This window comes from Thamnophis elegans, chromosome 3 (assembly GCF_009769535.1).
Source record: "Thamnophis elegans isolate rThaEle1 chromosome 3, rThaEle1.pri, whole genome shotgun sequence".
Classification (NCBI taxonomy): domain Eukaryota; kingdom Metazoa; phylum Chordata; class Lepidosauria; order Squamata; family Colubridae; genus Thamnophis; species Thamnophis elegans.
This window is the reverse complement of record NC_045543.1, coordinates 132,601,483-132,613,115: the sequence shown is the minus strand read 5'-3', so window position 1 is coordinate 132,613,115 and position 11,633 is coordinate 132,601,483. Positions and strand designations below refer to the sequence as shown.

The window sequence follows — 11,633 nt, the reverse complement described above, 5'->3', positions numbered from 1 at the left end:
ACAGGACTCATGTTACCTTGCTTGGAAGTACCTACATATTGCCTCACTTTATCTTTCATTTTTTATTTCTTCCCTCAAGTTATTCTAAATCTAAACCTAAGTAAAGAGAGGGAATATTATTGTCACTGTTATTGTTATTGCTTGTGTGTCTGTCCATATGTCTAACTAAAGGTAAAGGTAAAGATTCCCCTTGCACATATATATTAGTTGTTCCCGACTCTAGGGGACAGTGCTCATCTCCGTTTCTAAGCCGAAGAGCCAGCACTGTCTGAAGACGTCTCCGTGGCCATGTGGCTGGCATGACTAAATGCCGAAGGCACACGGAACACTGTTACCTTCCCACCAAAGGTAGTTCCTATTTTTGTACTTGCATTTTTATATGCTTTCGAACTGCTAGGTTGGCAGAAGCTGGGACAAGTAACAGGAGCTCACTCCATTATGCAGAGCTAGGGATTCGAGCCGCCGAACTGCCGACCTTTCTTAGCCACTGAGCCGCCACGTCTAACTAGCAGTCCTCATTTATGTAGAGAACTGAGAGCCATCCCACAAGGATCAATATTTTAATGTGACTTATCAGAGTGGTTTGTTTATTTAAAAGCCCCGGATCCCATAAAGGCCAGGCAGAGCGAGTTTTTAGAAACAGACACCCTGAACTCCTGCCCTAATACTGTAAATGTTCAGCCATGAATATGAGAGGCAGACGTTCACTTGGTTTTGGAGAGGACTTTAACAATGGATGAAAATCATAGGATTGGACAGCGTTATGGGGAATGGTGAGTGATTTCTATGGTATGTTTCCTTAAAAAGGACTTGTAAGCTAAACAACTTGCTCTTCAAGAAAACCTCTGTTAGTGAAGCATAGCAAAATAATATTGGGATATTTATCGAATTGTCCTATAGGGTTTTACAGGGTTGTTTATTGTCCTGATACCAATTGCTTTAGGGGTTACACAGACAATCAGTAGAGGAAGGAAGGAAGGAAGGAAGGAAGGAAGGAAGGAAGGAAGGAAGGAAGGAAGGAAGGAAGGAAGGAAGGAAGGAAGCAAGGAAGCAAGGAAGCAAGGAATAAAGGAAATATTCTCAACCCAATGTCTCATTTTGTCAATGAAAGGGTGATTAAAGAGAGAAACAAAATTAATTCAATAAACCAGATATCAGGGATGTGAACTCTTGAAAGATCCCAGATTTTCCACCATAGATGAAAAATCTCAAGTTGGAATTTCCCATGTATGAAAGAAAAAGGAGGATTTTGTATGAAGTCCCAGCCACTCTTCCCTCTCTTCCTGATGGCAGCCAGTGTTATGAAAGAATTAAACACTGAATGGCTCATTTCTTACTAAAAAAAGAAAGAAAATAAAACAATGGTGCTATTTAAAAAGCAATCCAACTGATTGGTCATTGTCAAAATTGAAGGACTGATTATAATAGGCATATTTTGATATTTTCATTGAGTTCTAAGGTATAAATGACAACAAGAAGCTTTTTCAAATATTTCCTTCTGTGCAGTCCAAAGATAGCAATGTATTTGATTGGTATTTTGTCTCCAGTGGATTGAGCAGAAATTTTATTCTGCATTCGCATCATTCTTTCAACCAAAATTCCACCAGAGGGAAATCAAGAACCTGATTAAAAGATTCTTTTGATGTCCAGAAATGACCAGCAATAATTTGCAGACTTCTACTTTATACTTATATATAACTCTTTATCCAACCGCACATCATGCAACCATGCAGTTCTAAAATAACGATAAATCATCAGAACATATTTTTATCCTTCATTTATTGCTTGCTTCCCACCAAAGGTGGTTCCTATTTTTCTACTTGCATCTTTACATGCTTTCGAACTGCTAGGTTGGCAGAAACTGGGACAAGTAACAGGAGCTCACTCCGTTACGTGGCTCTAGAGATTTGAACCGCTGAACTGCCAACCTTTCTGATCGACAAGCTCAGCATCTTAGCCACTGAGCCACCACCTCCCTGTCCTGATTAATGTACATTCTTCCTATTTTCCATAATCCAAGATATCTGAGGACAGCAGGCTCCAGCAAATGGATCGGATCCCTGCTGATCCCTGAAGTGGATTCTGTCATTCTTGATCTTAATTTGTACGTTTATTTAGACCTCTATTTAATATCGGTGCGCATCCCGTTTGTTACTAATTGAAGAAGCATTTTGTGATAGCCATTTAATTGGTCCTTTTTTTTTCTTAAAAGTCTCAAAAAGGAACCAATTAAATGGCTATCGGAAAATATTTCTTCAATAAGCAACAAAGTGGATGCACACCTATATTAAATAGAGCCGATACGTTTCACTTTAGCTATCCTCTATCTAAACTTGCCTGTCCATCCCTTTCTATGATTTCACATTTTCCAGGTTCTGTTTATGTATTTTTAGAACACAACGGCTTCTCGGATGGCATCACACACGAAATAACAACATCTTCCATCTCTTGGAGAACCTGCAGGATAGATTATTAGCAATTATTTAACTCGGCTCCTCGCACACATTTTCTAGTGAAACATTTTTGAGGGCCCATCTTTAATCTTCTGTCTTAAGACCTCTGTGAAACTTGATTCCCAGATTTCCTAAAAAGGTACCCAATTTGGGGAATAGTTTTTGGTGAACACAAAATGAGTAATTCTATGTATCTCTTGCATTCATCTCATAACAACATAAGGAAAGTGCTATGAGATCTGGCAAATGGCCAGCCCACAGTGCCAGACAATGCTCAACCAGAGATATATCATGGGAGTTTAAAAACCCAGCGATAGCCATTCTCCCATGAAATGTCCAGCAATTGCCAGTGTTTACGTGGGTAGTAACTAGCAATCAAAGATAGTAGTCATTGGTAGCCAAATCTCCCACTCATTTTTCCAGCCATATTTTGAAAATGGCATAAATGAATAAATAAATAAATCCTCGGGTGGCAGTGCATTCTGCAGATTATGTCTATGCCATTTTTCCTCCGTTATTCCTTTGCTTCATCTTATTTAGACTACCAAGCTAGAACCTCTGCGCACACTTACACACAACCACACACATACGTGATTCAAGTGCATAGATCCTTATGTTTGTCTGTTTGTTTTATTTATTAAATTTATATTGCCGCCTATTCGCCCAGGGTGACTCAAGGTGGCTTACAGAATGTAAAACCACATTTAAAACAGCAAAACTAATAAAAAGAATCAAGTAAATTAATATAATAAAATCATAATAAAATCACCCCGCCATCCTCTGCCCCAGATCACACGAGCTATTTAATAGGCTCCACCCCGCTCTGGGTTCCCCAGGCAGAACCAGGTCTTTAGCGCCTTCTGGAAGAGTATTACAGTGGGGGGCATTCTAATCTCTAGGGGAATGATGTTCCAGAGCAAGGGAGCCACCACGGAGAAGGCCCTTCTTCTGGGTCCTTCCCTCAGGGATGGGACCTGCAACATTCCTTGTCTCTTGGGCATCTCCTTGATTCCAAAAGGACTACAGATACTGTGCCAGTTCAGAGAGATGTGATAAATGATCCAGGCGGAAAAGATTCATATAGTGTTGAACCTGGATTTGGTGACCGCCTACATAAAAGTCAACTTAACATCCATGCTTAGCAGAAACATTCCTCTCAAGAGCTAAGCTACACTTGCTATGACCTTCTACCAGCTCATATGCTCCTTTTTATGGTCCAGGATTCTATAGGAGAAAAAGGAGAATTAATGTAGCTTCCTTTTTTAATTTCTTTCTAAACAGTGGTTGAGACTTGGGCTATCTAACTATCTAACTTCCTTTCTCAAATTTACATATCTACTTCTTTTTTTATGTGAAGAAACTAGACGGGTACATTGAGCAACATGTCTAAAAACCAGCCAGACTTTGATCACATGGCTGTAGCCGCCATCTTGGCTTTTTTTTAACCCTGAGGCTGTGCTTGTGTGCACAGTGTACTCTACTTTTTCACAAGTGGGGTATAAAAGATGTGTTGCCTAGCTCAGCACTACTCCTATCTTACAAGGATAGTGATTTACTGCTTATCCTCCTTGCTGAATAGACTGGCTGGTAAAATAGATTATCTTTCTTGCACAGGAGATGAGTGGGTGGGATTTAGGATATTGTGAGAATGCTGATTGGTTGATCTTCTACCCAACAAGTCTCCATTCAGTGTAATAATGAATGATCAAAACTGGAGAGGTCACACAAACACCATTTCCCCAAAAATGGGGAAGAGCAATGCGGAGTCCTTCGGGATTGGGCGGCCTATAAATCTATTAAATACAATAAATACAATACAATTTTGTAACACATGGTTCAGTGTTGAATGAAGCAGGAAAGGCTACTGCTTTTCCACAACATGAAAGATTGACATAAGCCTATTTAGAACACAGAATTGAATAAGGCCCGTGTCATGAGATTATAGATTATACGTAGCTCTAGTAAAGCTACAAATTGCAAGTGAGAAAAAGAGCCTAATTCCTTACTTGTGTAAATACATTTTGGCCATTGAGAATAAGTAAGAGGGCATCTCCAAGTACTGTCCATCCAAAGGCACTGTTCAGGTTTCCCATCAGTGACAAACTAACTAAATAAATAAAATAAATAAACGTACGGAGAATTCGGATCACACTCAAAAATCTGGCTGAACATGAGATTTTTCACTGACTTTAACATTACATGTTAGTGGTGGCTCTTCTGGTAGAGAAGGATCTTTCTGTTGTTTGCAACCCGTTTCTTTTTACCTAGATACCCTGTTTCCCTGAAAATAAGACCTCCCCAGATAATAAGCCCAATCGGGCTTTTAAGAGCATGCACTAAAATAAGCCCTCCCTGAAAATATTGCAACACAGCAGCAGCCATGAGGTGACTATACTTGCCGCCTCCTGCACCTCAAAAATAATAAGACCTCCCCCAAATATAAGGCCAAGTGCTTATTTCAGGGGTTAAAAGAAAATAAGGCCCTGTCTTATTTTTGGAGAAACACGGTATCCTGGGAATTGAGTCTGGTACCTTCGGCATTCAGAGTAAACGCTTTTCCTTTTGTGAATAATTTCATTACAAGTTAGTGCTAGGTTTGCAAGCAAAGGCTTGTATGCATGCATTCAAACCAGTGCTTGTTTTGGATGAAACATTATTCGGGCATTCTCCCCCGAATCAGTGGGATGTCTTTATTATTTCAGTCTTTGATTCTCAACCAAACTATCTTCAATTACCTTCATTTTTCTTTCAGAAGCATTCAATCAAATGTGGCAGGCAGGGGGAAGAAAGACTTTCTACCTTATTGAAAGCCAGGCTCCCGACAATAGCGAGATAATGTTACCTTTCAGTTCCCTGATAAATTCTCCATTTTATTTCTCAAAAGGTTGACAAAACAGATCCTTTCACTGGGTTTTTCTTCGTGGGAAAAAAAAAAGGATAAAAAGTGGACCTTTACTAAAAGGAAATGCCGATTCCTAGTGCAAACTAATTATTTTTGAAATGGCCTCTCCTCACAATAGCACTTTAATCAGCCTGGTTAAAGACTGTTCTTTGTTATTTTATTTTATTTTCCAAAGGACTATTGAAATTTGAATGAAAAGCAAAATGCGTGCTGCAGATGGAAAAAGCAAAAAGAAAACGGTTCGGTCTTCAAGAAAGTAAAAGTAAAAAGGATACTAAAGACGTTATCTTTGGTTTTTAAAGCTCTTTTTCTTTTTCTGTTTGCAGAGCATGGGAGGTCAAGAGAATGGAGGATTGCCCATTCAAAGCAAATGCCCTGGGAGTTTCCTTAAATGCATCTTCGCTTTTATTGATTATATATGCAAACTGTGTTAATATTAAGGTCGGAGACTAAAGAAAACTCCAAACCAATAAAGAAAGAGAGACTGAAGGTAATGACAATTAATGTGTGTGTGTGTGTGTGTGTGTGTGTTTGATTTCAGTGCTTTCACAAGTGGCCTTCCATTTCCTGCTTCCTACGGTTGAGAGAGAACCTGGCCCAAGATCATCCACCTGACTTCCTATCCAAAGTGGGACTAGAACTCACACTCTCCAATGCCATAGCCATTACACCAAACTGGTTCTCTAGGTAGTAAATATACTCTTTATAAACTGTAATTCTGTTTCCAAAAGCTAAGCTGCCTGGGCTATTATATGTCTCTTCAAACCAGTGATAGGATTCAATTTTTTTTAGTACCGATTCGGTGGGCGTGGCTTGGTGGGTGTGGCAGGGAAAGGATACTGTAAAATCTCCATTCCCTCCCCACTCCAGGGGAAGGTTACTGCAAAATCCCAATTTCCTCCTGATTAGCCGTGACTCGGGAGGCAGAGAATGGATGGGGGCGGGGCCAGCCAGAGGTGATATTTGCCAGTTCTCCGAACTACTGAAAATTTCCGCTACCAGTTCTCCAAAACTGGTCAGAAACTGATGAATACCACCTCTGCTTCAAACCCAGAAATAGTAATGGACATTGTTACCTTTGTTTCTCAACCTTGACAACCTTAAGAGGTGTGGACTTTAACCCCCCAGAATTCCCCCAGCCAGATATGCACATCTTAAAGTTCCGAAGATTGAGAAACACTGTTTGAACATCAGGCAAGCATCATTACGTTGATATATAATCACTCAGTGATGGCTAGCAATTGGGGAAGGAAAAATAACTACTTTTATAAAAGTATAACAGTCTTTATGGACTTTTTTGCTGAAAACAGACAAAAATGAATTGGTGCTTTCAGAATTTATTGATTAAAAGGAGTTGTTTGTGAGAAGAAGGGAAGAAGATATATAATTTCAGAGGGTGGAAAGGGTAATAACCATTTTTTTGTAACTGCTGCAAAGATCAAAAGTCACTTCTTCAAATATTTCTCTTTTTCTTTCCCTTTCTTTGACTTTCTCTTTTTTTTTCTTTTTTCACACTTTTTCTTAGTTCCAATTATCTCTTTATGTTATTGTAGCTTTAATATTAAAATCTTTTGTCAATTAAACAATTGTGTGACCCAAGAAGATCCAGGGTTAGTAACAGCCACGATTTTATTTCTCTGACTTGTTAAAGTGTAGCTAAATCTGATTATAAGCACTCCTGCTGAATCACTATTAAGCCACCTCTATTTCATGAGACTTTCCTTTTGTTCTGTAGAAAAGTCATTTCTGCACCAGCAATTTACAGAGATTTTTTTAGTGCCATTGTTGTAACAAAACAATGCTTGGGTGATGCTAGGAACCTATTTCAGGTAGTCCTCAACTTACAACCACAGTTCAACCCAAAATTTCCATTGCTCACCAAGGCAGTTGTTAAAATGAATTGCACCCCATTTTATGAGCCTGCAATATAATCCATGTGACCAGTGGTGGGATTCAAGTAATTTAACAACTGGTTCTCTGCCCTAAGGATTTCTTCCAACAACCAATTTGCCAAACTGCACAGAAAGTTAACAACCAGTTCTCCTGAAGTAGTGCGAACTGGCTGAATTCCACCACTGTATGTAACTTTTGAGCAGAGGTGGTATTTATCCAGTTCTGACAGATTCTAGAGAACCAATAGCGGAAAATTTGAATAGTTCGGAGAATCTGCAAATAGGCTGGCCCCGCCCTGGCTGCCTCCCAGCTGATCTTTTGCTGCCCTGCACTGGAGAAAGCAGCTGGAAAGCAGGTTAGTGTGGTGGGGAAGGAATGGGATTTTGCAGTAACCTTCCCCCAGGAGTTGGGATTTTGCAGTATCCTTCTCCTCCCGTGCCCAAAAAGCCACGCTCATAAAGCCACACCATGCCCACAAGGCCACTCCCACAGAACCGGTAGTAAAAAAAATTGAATCCCACCAATGCTCTGGAGGGTTGAATTAATTAAAATTACCTGAGTTCACTCTTACCCTTGTCTATCCTAAATTCCTCTGCCAATAGGATAACCATGGCCAACTCCATTTTTCTTCCAAGAAATGAAAGTCAAAACAGAATTCCTCACCATTGCCTGTTTCTCCTCCCAGGGCATCTGCAATCACTTTGGTCCACCTTTTGTTTCTAACATAGCCAAAGAACTTATTTGTAGTTTTTCTAGGTGTCTCTTACAAGCTTCAAATCATTCTGAATGCTTAGCCTTCTGGCATTGTCCTTACTGTTTCTGGAGTCTCATATTCTTTGGTTATGTTTTTGTTCTTCCATTTCTTATAAAAGATTCCCCTCGCACATATGTGCTAGTCATTTCCAATTCTAGGGGGCGGTGCTCATCTCCGTTTCTAAGCCGAAGAGCCAGCGCTGTCCGAAGACGTCTCCGTGGTTGTGTGGCCATCATGACTAAATGCCGAGATCGCTGTTACCTTCCCACCAATGGTGGTCCCTATTTTTTCTACTTGCATTTTTACATGCTTTTGAACTGCTAGGTTGGCAGAAGCTTGCACAAATAACGGGAGCTCACTCCATTATGCGGCGCTAGGGATTCGAACTGCCGAACTGCCAACCTTTCTGATTGACAAGCTCAGTGTCTTAACCACTGAGCCACTGCATCCTTTCCATTTGTTATATTTGTCCCTTTCCCACAACAACATTTAGGGACGTCTTCATGTATCCGTAAATTTCTTCCATTTTTTCCTTCCTGTTGGAATTATTTATAATAACCTCCTCAGTATCACATTTCATGAGACCTCCAATTCGACTTAGATAGGTTTTGCCTTGCATAGACTTCCTTTCCATTAGGGTTCTTCAAAATCTCTTCTTCTGAGGTCTAGCCTATAGCTCCAAATCATCTTATAGTGAGTTTTGTTGCTATGTTCTAGTAATTTAATGAGTAAGTTGAAAAGTGCAATAGAAAAGTTGAAAAATTGGTTGACTAAGCAGAAATGTTGACAACCACACCATAATCTTCTCCTTCAACAGCTATAACAGTGTTGACCAAACCTTTCAGCACCGAGTGCTGAAACGGGAACGCGCGCACATGGGAAGTGCCGGAAACCAGAAAAACAGTTTTCCTGTGCCCATGTGCACGCTGGGAAGCTGAGATTCCAGTTTCTGGTGTGCACATGTGCTCCAGTCACCTGGTCTTCCGGTTTCTGGCATGTATGCATGCATGAAGACCAGCTGGCCAGCACGCATGTGCCCTCCGGAAACCAGAAGAGCATCAGGTGACTGCTGGCATGCCCAGAGAGATGTCTCTGCTTGTCACTGCCAGCACAGCTGCCATAGGTACACCATCACGGAGCTATAAAGTGACTTTGATCAGAACAGTTGCCAGAAGCCTGTTCAGTCCCAGGCAAATCTTAAATCACTGAAGAATTTGTTTATTTATTTGTTAAATTTACTTGCTGCCTATCTTGCGGTGGGTCTATTCTAGGTGGCTTACAAGAATAAAAAGGAAGAAATGAAAAGAATGTAAACAAAACAAAGTAAAATAATTTAGCAACATTGCCACTAAGGTTAAGTTTGTAATTTATTCTAAACCGTTCCACAGCTATTTCTCTTTTTAAAATTGGTGTCATTTCTGTTGATATTTTTTTTCCCAATTTGTCTTTATTCCGTTTGTGATCATTAACCTCTTTTCTCTTTATTGCAGGTCCTTTTGCCTGTTTTCCATAAATCTAGCATCATGAATATTTCATCCCTCTGAGATTTCTCTCCTGCTGGAGCTTTGGAGTGTGACAATGGTGTTTGTATCCAATCTGTCAAACGCCATTATCACACTAAATAGCTACTGTTAGATAAACCAACCGGTGCAGGAAAAGGAGGAGGAGGAGGAGGTGTTGATGCTAACAGAGGAAGATAAGAATATTTGAGAAACGGCATTATCTGGCAGCTATGAGAGAATACCGCAATAACATGTCACTTCCATTGCCAAAATGTCAAGCAATAAATAATATTATTTATTAGTACGTGTAATCCAGCTAGTTTTGCTGAGATGGCATGACTCAAACGTATGTTCATCAATGGTAGGACTGCTCAAGAGCAAATGGTTATATAAATTATTGAGAACAAACAGCCTATGTACCACTGTCACTCTTCCCCCCCCCTTTCTTCTCCAATCCAAATGACATTATTAAGTATTCATTCCATTTATTAATAAGTTAATAGTTATGGCTATTTTAGCCTGAAGCAGTAGCTGTATTGTTGCATTGATCTTAGATAAACAAGCTGGATCATGGAAGCATAATTCTTTTTGGGACTCAGCTGCAGGCCGCTCAGCTGTGAATACGTTAATCATTTAGCCAAATGTTAAAGAAAATAGCAGCCAACTTCTCACAGTGTCTGAAATTTGGCAGAAAAGTAGCCAAGATCCATTCCCATAACTGCAAAATAAACATTCCATTATCTTGTGGTCTATTACTTTGAAATAAAATTAGGGCTGCAAATACAATTAACTGGGCATGTTAATATTCAATCTCTAATTTCCACTGTTGACTGTACTATTCCAATCTGATTTGGAAATTTCATCAAAAGCATCACTGATATCACCATCTCCTATATAGACAAAATGTCTACTAAATATCTAACAATAACTCACTGTACTTTTTATCAATTGATTGTACTGTAAACTTTACTTTATGTAATCAGAATTTTTGTATGTTCTTACTAGGTTTTTATCCTGGTGTAATCACAGCTGTCTCTGAACAATGTTATCAAAATCAGTTTTTCTATTAATTTATTTTTCTGCTCAAGGGGAGCCCAATTCTGGCTTACCAATTCATTTGATATAATAAAAGTGTTTATAAATGTGTGTGTACCATATTTGCAGCTTCTACTTTAAAGAAATTCTTCAAACATCTTAAGCTTGCATTTACACATCTATTGTGCAATCTGGACTTCAGATATATTCATTCATTCATTCCAAAATACCTCTCAAGTCTTTGATTTACACGGCTTAAATACATCACCCCGTACTTTATAGCAAGAAGAACCATTTGGTACCCACAGGGTATATGAGAGGAATCATTTTGATGCAAAGAATAGAATAGAATAGAAGAGAAGAGAAGAGAAGAGAAGAGAAGAGAAGAGAAGAGTAGAGTTGGAAGGGACTTGGAGGTCTTCTAGCCCAATCTCCTGCTTAGGCAGGAAACCCTACACCACTTCAGACAAATCATTATCCAACATCTTCTTAAAAACTTCCAGTGTTGGAGCATTCATATCTTCTGGAGGCAAGTTGTTCCACTAATTAATTGTTCAAATTGTCAGGAAATTTCTGATTAGTTTCCACCCATTGCTTCTTGTCCTAACCTCAGGTGCTTTGGAGAAAGCTTGACTCCCTCTTCTTTGTGCTAATCCCTGAGATATCAGAACACTGCTATCATATCTCCCCTAGTCCTTCTTTTCCTTAAACTAGACATACCCAGTTCCTGCAACACTTCTTCATATGTTTTAGCCTCCAATCCCCTAATCATTTTTGTTGCTCTTCTCTGCACTCTTTCTAGAGTCTCAACATCTCTTTTATGTTGTGGCAACCAAAACCTGATGCAGGATTCCAAGTATGGCTTTACCAAAGAATTATAAAGTGGTATTAACACTTCATGTGATCTTGATTCTATCCCTCTGTTTATGCAGCCAAGAATTGTTTTGGTTTTTTGGCAGTTGTTGCACACTGCTGGCAAAGGATGATGATATAGCCAACTAACAAGCATCTACACAATGATATGCAATTTCTCTGTTGGAAGAAGAATCTTTCATTTCCATCTGAACAAATAATTAAAACATCCCTGTGAATCA

The 11,633-nt window shown here is 39.4% G+C and overlaps 1 long non-coding RNA gene across 1 annotated transcript; it reads left to right on the top strand.

The window, feature by feature from the left end:
• The first annotated feature begins 642 nt into the window (after nucleotides 1-642).
• Nucleotides 643-10,656, top strand: LOC116506615. Its single transcript, XR_004255054.1, has 3 exons — nucleotides 643-773; nucleotides 5,682-5,845; nucleotides 9,493-10,656. It is a non-coding gene; the product is annotated as an uncharacterized LOC116506615 (long non-coding RNA).
• Nucleotides 10,657-11,633: the final 977 nt, after the last annotated feature.